This window comes from Mirounga leonina, unplaced genomic scaffold (genome assembly GCF_011800145.1).
Source record: "Mirounga leonina isolate KUSES-001 unplaced genomic scaffold, KU_Mleo_1.0 Mir_175, whole genome shotgun sequence".
NCBI classification, from domain to species: Eukaryota; Metazoa; Chordata; class Mammalia; order Carnivora; family Phocidae; genus Mirounga; species Mirounga leonina.
Genome location: NW_023270453.1, coordinates 36,255,031 through 36,264,420, shown reverse-complemented (window position 1 = coordinate 36,264,420; position 9,390 = coordinate 36,255,031).

Genomic DNA, 9,390 nt, shown 5'->3' with positions numbered 1-9,390 from the left:
CAGCCTTCCTTGCAACTAGGAGTGGCCATGTAACCTAACACCATAATATGTAGACAGACGTCTAGGATACATTTTGCATTTCTTATTAAAAATTAATAAAGGGGGGGGAAACGGAGGGGGAGACGAACCATGAGAGACTATGGACTCTGAAAAACAAACTGAGGGTTCTAGAGGGGAGGGGGGGGAGGATGGGTTAGCCTGGTGATGGGTATTAAAGAGGGCACGTTGTGCATGGAGCACTGGGTGTTATATGCAAACAAGGAATCATGGAACACTAAATGAAAAACTAATGATATAATGTATGGTGATTAACATAACATAATAAAAAATAAATAAATAAGTAAATGGCAGGTAAAAAAAAATGAATAAATAAAAGGAACAGTTGTAGCTGGTGCTATCCTTCCTTCTTCCTCTTTTTTGCTTTGAAAACAGATGTGATGCCTGGAGCAGGGGCAGCCCTCTTTTGACCATGAGGCTATAAGCAGTTAGAAAAAGCCATGGGAACTCAGAGATACTGGTCCTGACACTGCTGAGATGCTAAATCAAGGTCAGCAGCTGCCTACCTCCAGACTACTTTTTCTATGACAGAAACAGCCCCCAGTTTATTTAGACCACTGTAAGTCAGGCTCTAAGTTCCCTGCAACCAAAAGCATCCCTAACTACCCATCACCAAAGATTTCCAGGAGGAATAAGTGAAGTAATCTTTATGAAATCACAAAACCTTGTACCAGACAACATTCGGTGTTCAGTACATATAAGTTCTTTCCTCCCAAACCCCCTTACAGAAATCTGGACTGCTTGATAGCAAAAACTGTATAATGGGTTAAGGTGGATTTTTTTTTTTTCCTAGTTAATGAACAGATAATACAGCCTTGTGTGATAGCCAGAATTCGGTGCCCACCATGATGTCCACATCCTACTCCCCAGAATCTGCAAATATGTTTCATGACGGGAGGATTAAGATTGTAAATGGGATTAAGGTTGCTATACAGCTGACCTTGAAATGGGTAGATTATCCTGGATTATCTGGGTGAGCCCACTGCAATCACAATGGTCTTTAAGCATAAAAGAGGGATGAAAAAATGTGAGTGTCAGAGGGATGCAATGTAAGAAATCAGTGAACTGAGCACTGATTGTTTGAAGATGCAGGAACCACGAGCCAATGAATGCGGGTTATCTCCACAAGCTGAAAAAGGAAACGGTTTCTCTCCTAGAGTCTCCACAAGGAATGCAGCCCTGCTGATGCCTTAATTTTAGCTCAGTGAGACCCACTTCAGACTTCTTACCTCCAGAACTGTAAGATAATAAATCTGTGTTTTATGCCACTACATTTGTGGTCACGTGTTACAGGAGCCATAGGAAACTAATGCAGTGGTATTTGGAGGCTGAAGTGAACACAACAAACAACCCCTTCTCCCACCAGGATTAAAGAACTTCAAATAATCCAGCCAAACATTCTAAATCTTGATCTGGCTAGTGGTGTATGCACATGCAAACATACTTAAATTTTGTTTGCCATATATGCATTATACATCAATTAAAAAGTCAAAAAGGCACAGCGAATGTCATGAACATACCTTTTCAGAAAAGTCCCCCTAAATCCAGTCAACTGAGTCAGTAGGCTGGGAGGGGACAGGTGGCAGTTTACAGGAGTGGCCAAGTCCCACCATCAGATGGTAGGGACTGGAGGCAGAAGCCAGCTCAGTTAAGAAGCTTCCACCCTCTGCCCTCTAATGCCTGACACACCTGTCAGTCTTGCTTTCATAACACCTTCTCCAACATCTTTCCACAAGCATGTTGCCACCCTTACCTAAGATGATCCTCCAACTCTATTTGTCCAGTAAAACCTTTTTTTTTAAGATTGATTTTTCTCATTTATTTATTTATTTATTTATTTATTTATTTATTTGACAGCGAGAGAGGGCATACAAGCAGGGATAGCGGGAGAGGGAGAAGCAGGCCTCCCGCTGAGCAGGGAGCCTGATGCAGGACTCAATCCCAGGACCCTGGGATCATGACCTGAGCTGAAGGCAGATGCTTAACGACTGAGCCACCCAGGTGCCCCAGCCCAGTAAGATCTTTATTTGCACCTCTTGTCCCAGTGTAATTAACAGTGTGTCCATATTAGGATGATAAATCATATAACCACCTACCTTGAACAAATTGTTGAAGAAGTGGCATTCCGGGAGAAGGAACCCAAGGGAAGAAATCACTGTCCCTAGTACACCCCCTCCAATGCTTCTGAGTTATGGCAAAATAAAGAGGAATGAGAAGTCTCACTCACTGTTTGGGTCTGACCATGATCATACCCTCTGGCCCACTGACCACACCAGCCTCATCATCACAAGGATGAGCTCAGAACAGCCGAGGATATGGATCTATAAAACCTCACTCACATCCTGCCCCTGGCCCAAACCAAAATGCCCACTCCATCCTCCCTGGGCAAAAGCCATGTGCTTAAAAGCATCACGTGGGACCCATTCAAGGTAATTAACAACCTGTTAGATGTCATAAACCAGCCCCACTCCCCGGATCTTTTCCCAACCTTGGGACTTAGATGAAAGGCAGACAAATTTGGTTTCCACTTATCTTTGGGCTAAACTTTTTTTCTTGAGCTGACTAAATGACACCCTGCCTTCTCAGGATCAGAAAACACAGTCTATTTTGTGTTCAGTGACTCTGGAGTCCCTGTGAAAGTCACCTTGCAGGAGTGATCTGGTGAATTCAGCCCAGTTTGAGCTGGTTTCCCAATAGCATGAAGATAATCAGACTTTGGTCCGTCGCTCAGCCACCTCCTGAGGCTAGAAACACACAATAGTGTCCCATTAGGCTCACCTGACAGCCAACATCAACAACCAAACATACGGGTGGATGAGTCTTCAGAGATTCCAGTCCCCAGCTGTGAAGTCTTCCAGCTAAGTAACACAGTCATCATAGGACAGAGACAATCCATCCCACTATGCTGTGTCTGAAGAAACTGTGAGAGATAATAAATACTATTATTATTTAAACCACTGTGTTTCTACGGTAATTTGTTATGCAGCAGTTTATAATGAATACATAAAGAACCTGAATCATACCAATGTCATGTAGCATGCAGATGTAAAATCCTATGGAAGGACAGGGATTGGTACTTTTTGAGGTATATAACCACCTCTGGACCAATCACAGAGTCCAGGAGAAAGCTACACCCTGACTGACCCAGCTGGTGGCCCAAATGGGATACCATGATGGACAACTCCACTTGCAAAGCAAGGAGGGGGAGAAGGGTCCTCTCAAGAAAATGATGCTGTTAGACAAAAGCAATGTCAAATACAGTAACCTCACTGCTTATCTCTTTTCCACTCCTGCCTTTCCTGCTCCTGTTAACTATAGTGATGTCTTCTGCTGATGGCAAAAGTGTTAGCCCATTCCTATTAAACATATCTCCACTGATGTTTCCCACAGATAACTGTGCTAGGACCATGGATATCAATGCTATTGCCAAGGTCAGTCTCTCATTGAAGCTGGAACTCTCTACCCACTGATGCCTTGAGCTGTATTTTTCCTTTTTATGGTCATTTTATTGTATTCATGGCCTTAGGAATCAGGTATTATTCTGAACTGAACTATACCATCAAACCAATTTCTGTTCCAGTTACTGTGCTGGAACCCAGCACATGTCCTCCATGTTCCCTTTACATAAAAAAGTGATTCTCAACCTTGGATGCATATTAAAATTACCTGGGGAGCTTTTAAAAACAATACAAATGCCCAGCCCCTACTCAAAGCCAATTATATTAGATTCCCAAGGTAGAAGACTGAGCATTCGTATTTTTAAATGCTACTATAGAAAATTCCAGAGTTACAGCCAGGGTTGAGACCACTGATCTGGAGTGAATCAATCACACTCCCCCAAGGTTGGCAGGACCACTCTCATGGCCACCACAGCTCCCTCCTTGTCATCACCAATAGCAAGTTCTATCAGTTCCACCATCTAAATGTCTCTGGTATCTGCCCATTTCAATCCAGTTTCATCAGCACAGTTTCATCAGCACAACTCAGCACAAGACACCATCATCACTTGCCTGGCCCACCCCAAAAACCTACTTAGCCTTCCCCCTTCTCTTCCTCACTCTGCTCTCCACTTCCAATTCTGCCTCCTTGCAATGCTTCTACACACAGCGGCCAGAGTGCCCCTTTTAAAACATAAGTCAGGCAATGTCATTTCCTTGCTTAGAAACCATCAGTGACTTTCAATTGGACTTAAAATCCAAACTCCCTATCAAGACCTTCAAGGGTCTAGTACCTGTCCCCTCTCCAGGCTCACCTCCTGACATTCCCCCTGATCACTAAGGTCCAATCATCTTAGACCAGCCCAACCCAAGAGAACTTTCTGTGATAAATGGAAATGTTCTATATTTGCACTATCCAACATGGGACCCCACAGCCAGCCACATGTGGCTATTGAGCACTTCAAATGTGGACAGTGTAAGTGAGGATCCAAATGTTTTATGTAATTTTCAATTATGTAAATTTAAATAGCCACATGTGGTTAGTAGGTACCATACTGGACAGAGCAGTACCTGGATTTCAAGCATGGCAAATTCTTTACCTCCTCAGGGTTTTGTTTTGTTTTTTAAAGATTTTTATTTGTTTGTTTGTTTAACACAGAGAGAGAGAGCACAAGTAGGCAGAGCAGCAGAGAGAGGGAGAGGGAGAAGCAGGCTCTCCACCAAGCAAGGAGCCTGATGCGGGGCTCGATCCCAGGACCCTGGGACCACGACCTGAGCCGAAGGCAGCCACTTAACGACTGAGCCACCCGGGTGCCCCTACCTCCTCAGGGTTTTAAAACAATTCTCTCTGCTTGGACCTGGACATGAGAGAGGAGTGGTTCTCCAAAGAAAAACAAGGGAGAGATATTCCCAGACTAAGGGATGGTGTGGAGGTAAAAGCAATAGGTGTCCACCTCAATGAGGGAGAAATCAGGGCTCACTCTAGAGCAAATAATAGGGAATGGTAAAGGGACAGCCCAAAATGCTGAGTTCAAGTTAAAGAAGTGTTCAAATGTGAATGTGGTACAACACAGTGGAAAAGCAAGTTGCAAATACATACAGTAAGTCCACTGACATAAATTCAGAAATCCACCCAATGAAACAATACACTGTTTACAGCTACAAACATATTAGGCAAAACTAAAGAAAAGCAACAAAATGATAAACAGAAAATTCACAACAGTGATGACTTCTGAGGGAAGAGCAGAGGAGACACAATCAGGTGAAAAAAGAGCAGTCCACCCTGAGCACAGGTATGGTGTTCACTGCTGCAGAGAATTTTAAAACACTAAAACAGGGCGCCTGGGTGGCTCAGTCATTAAGCGTCTGCCTCCAGCTCAGGTCATGATCCCTGCTCTGTGGGAAGCCTGCTTCTTCCTCCCTCCCCCTCTCCCCCCCATGCTTGTGTTCCCTCTCTCTGTCAAATAAATAAATAAAATCTTTAAAAAAATAAATAAAACACTAAAACAAGTAAAAAAATCAATTGATCTGTTCTTCACTTTCACCAAGCTCCAGAAATTCTTAACAATGTCAATGATAAAATACTCCTCCCCTAAAAAAAAGCTTTCGTTGGTTTAAGTTCTAAAAATCGTTGCAATGGTTATATAGGTATGTATAGAGATGTATATATGTAAACTTCAAATTTTCACATTTTATTGCTTATTCTTTATGCCAGTTATCAATTTTTTTGTCTTTCAGCTCCAAATTTTTCCTTCTCTGACCTGCTATGAGATTCTGGAACTGGATCCTGTGAATGGTTCTCCTCTGTCAGCTGGAATGTTATGTCAGCAGAGGGTGCTGGAGGGACACTGCAAAAGGGTGGCGCGTCTATTCCTGGTCAGAAAGTTAGGGCATGGCAGCCAGCAGGTGGCTTCCCAGGGGGTTTCAGGAGTACCCCAATGAGAGTTTTGCAAACATCCCAATGGACTGTTTTCTGCTCACCAGCCCTGGCCTTCAGTACTTCACCACTGTGTGGTGAACCACAGCCCTTCCTCTCCCACAAGGTCCCAATCTCTTCCTTGGGCAGGCAGCATCTTACAATTTGTTCCTTCCTTCATGTGGTAGACAGAATCAAAAAGTGGCCTCCAGGGACCCCCCCACCCCCCGCCAGTGTACATGTCCTGTGTAATCCCTAAGGCTGAGAATATATGAAGTCTCATCTTGTGATTAATTATGTTTTATAGCATATTCAACCTTAAGGAAAGGAGATTATCTGGGTGAGCCTGACCTAATCACATCAGTCCTTTAAGTCTGGGTCTAGAGGTGAGAGACAGGAAGTCAGTCTGGCTGACACCTTGATTTCAGCCCTTTTTTTTTTTTTTAAGATTTTATTTATTTATTTGACAGAGAGAGAGATAGGGAGAGCAGGAACAGAAGCAGGGGGAGTGGAAGAGAGAGAAGCAGGCTCCCCGCTGAGTAGGGAGCCCGATGCAGGGCTCGATCCCAGGACTCTGGGATCATGACTTGAGCCGAAGGCATACGCTTAACGACTGAGCCACCCAGGCGCCCCTCAGCCTTGTCTTACCCTTACCTTGTCATAGCTACAGAACTGTGAGCTAACAAATAGGTGCGGGGTTTTAAAAAATATTCTTTAAAGTGGTAAAATACACATAATATAAAATTTATTACCATTTTAACCATTTTTAAGTGTACAGTTCAATGGCATTAAGTACATTCACATTGTTGTGCAACCATCACCACCATCTGTCTCCAGAATGTTTTCATCATCCCAAACTGAAACTCTTTCCCCATTAAATAATCCTTGCGTCTTCCCACAAAGCTGCTAGAAATCAATATTCTACTTTCTTGTCTCTCTGAATTTGACTATTCTAGGTACTTTGTGTAAGTGTGTACATACAGCATTTGTCCTTCTGTGTCTGGCTTATTTCACTCTGTATGTTTTCAAGGTTGTTCTACAGGATATCATGTGTCAGAATTTCCTTCCTTCCTTTTTAAGGCTGAAGAAAATAGTCCATTACACAGACATACCACACATGTTTATTCATTCATCCATCGATGCATACTGGGTTTGCATCCACGTTTTGGCTATGGTGTATAATGCTGTTATGAGCACAGGCGTACAAATAACTCTGCAAGTCCCTAATTTGTAATTATTTGGGGTGTATACCCCGATGTAGAATTGCTGGATCATATGGTAACTCCATGTTTAATTTTTTGAGGAACTACCACGCTGTTTTCCATAGCAGCTAAATAGGTATTGTTTTAAACTGCTAACTTTGTGCTAATTTGTCACTCAGCAATAGAAAATTAATACACTTGAGTGCTCTCTCCCAGCCCTAGAGATAGTAACTGCTTCCTACATGTGTTAGTCCCATACTGTTTAGGGTTTTCTTTACCTCTCTTTGTAGCTAATCCTACTAGTTAATAATTCTTTATAAAATTTTCCCTATTCAAACTACTGATGTGGTGTGTGTCTCCTGAGTGGCCCCTGATGGACAGACTCTTTAATAAATGGTGTGTTCTATACAGAAGGTAATTTGGAGAACTAGCTTCATAACCAGCCCCTGGCATACACAGCAGATTCAGCAACATCCACTCATTTTCTGTGGTAAACTCTTAAGAGTTTGAATTTGTTTGGGTTTGTTTTGGGTGCAATTCATATCTCTAACCTCTGTGATATTGTATATTCCTGTTTTAAAATAAAATATTGGAAATAGGGGCACCTGGGCGGCTCAGTCGTTAAGTGTCTGCCTTCGGCTCGGGTCATGATCCCAGGGTTCTGGGATCGAGCCCCGCATCGGGCTCCCTGCTCTGCGGGAAGCCTGCTTCTCCCTCTCCCACTCCCCTTGCTTGTGTTCCCTCTCTCGCTGTGTCTCTCTCTGTCAAATAAATAAATAAAATCTTTAAAAAAATATATTGGAAATAAATGATAGCACAGTGATCTAAAGAAAAAGAACTTGAGTTTCATCAATTCTGTGAGTTCTATTTGATCACTTGGAGTTTTTATTTGTGTTAAAAATCTAAAACATCAAAAAGGTATAAACTACAAGATGTTTAATTTTTTGGTGGTTCCAAATTTTGATTCATATATTAAACATTTTATTAAATTTGAATATGTTTAAAATAGAATTTTGTATTTCCTTTTAAATTATTTATTTTAAATCTAAGTATGGATCAAAAAATAATGATTATCACTGAACAGTAAATCTATACTGAAAATAGTTTTGGTGTATAAAGGAGGAAAGTACTAAAAAATAATCTAGCCCAGGTGTAAAATATTAGGTATTACCATTGGGAGTACGCCCATTAATGGTTACATTAGATTCGCACTCGCTGTACTGTTACAAATATTGCTTTGTCTTTATTCAATATATTAAAATAATTCTAAATCAAACAGCACAAAGACATACAGAATAGGTCTAATTCTACCTTCTAAATTCCCTTCCCTAATCTTGTGCTTCCTAACTTAATTTCCTTCAACCTTTCTGTGCAGACTCTTGGTTCAAGCTTTGCTCTTAAGACAAAACAGCAATATTGGGGCTTTAAGTTTCCTAAATTTTCCTCTTCTTGGCTGCTTTTTTTTTTTTTAAGATTTTATTTCTTTATTGGGGGGGAGGGGCAGAGGGAAGAGAAACGCAAGCAGATTCTACTGCACTGAGCTCAAGGACTGACCCAGGGCTCAATCTCACAACCCCAAGATCAGACTTGAGTCAAAGTCAAGAGTCAGATGCTCTACCAACTGTACCACCCAGGCATCCTGGCTGCTTCTTTTAAAATAAAACGATGGAAGCACTGAATTCTTCCAAAGAGAAAGACATGGAAAATAGAGGGGCCTTTTTTTTTTTTTTTTTAATTTTAAGTAATCTCTACACCCAAGGTGGTGCTTGAACTTACAACCCTGAGATCAAGAGTCACATGCTCTACCAACTGAGCCAGCCAGGCACCCTAGGATGTTTTTCTTCATACATACAGTTTCTGGCCATGGTCCCTTTGAGCCAGAGGATTGCCCCTCCCTGAACTGTCCTCCAAGAACTCTGTGCCTCTCTGAAGACCCAGATGTCTGTCGACTTCATGTCCTACCAAGCCATGAACCCCAGAGCAAGCACACAGGGGCACTGATTCCCAAACCAAGTACCCACATATTGACTGGTTACCATAGCAACGAGAGCTGAGACACATTAGCCCCTGAGCCACTCCATCTGCAGGCCCCACCGAACCCCAGAGCGAGGAGGGTTATCGATTCTCTCCCTACATAACTCTCTCCTTCCTGCCACTGCTGCATATTTACTCCACAGCAATACTGAGCAATAAAGGGCCCCCAGATCATCCATGCTCCTCATTCATAACTAAGGGAGCACAACAGAATCAGGTAGGGAGCTCTTTAGAAGTACCTGAC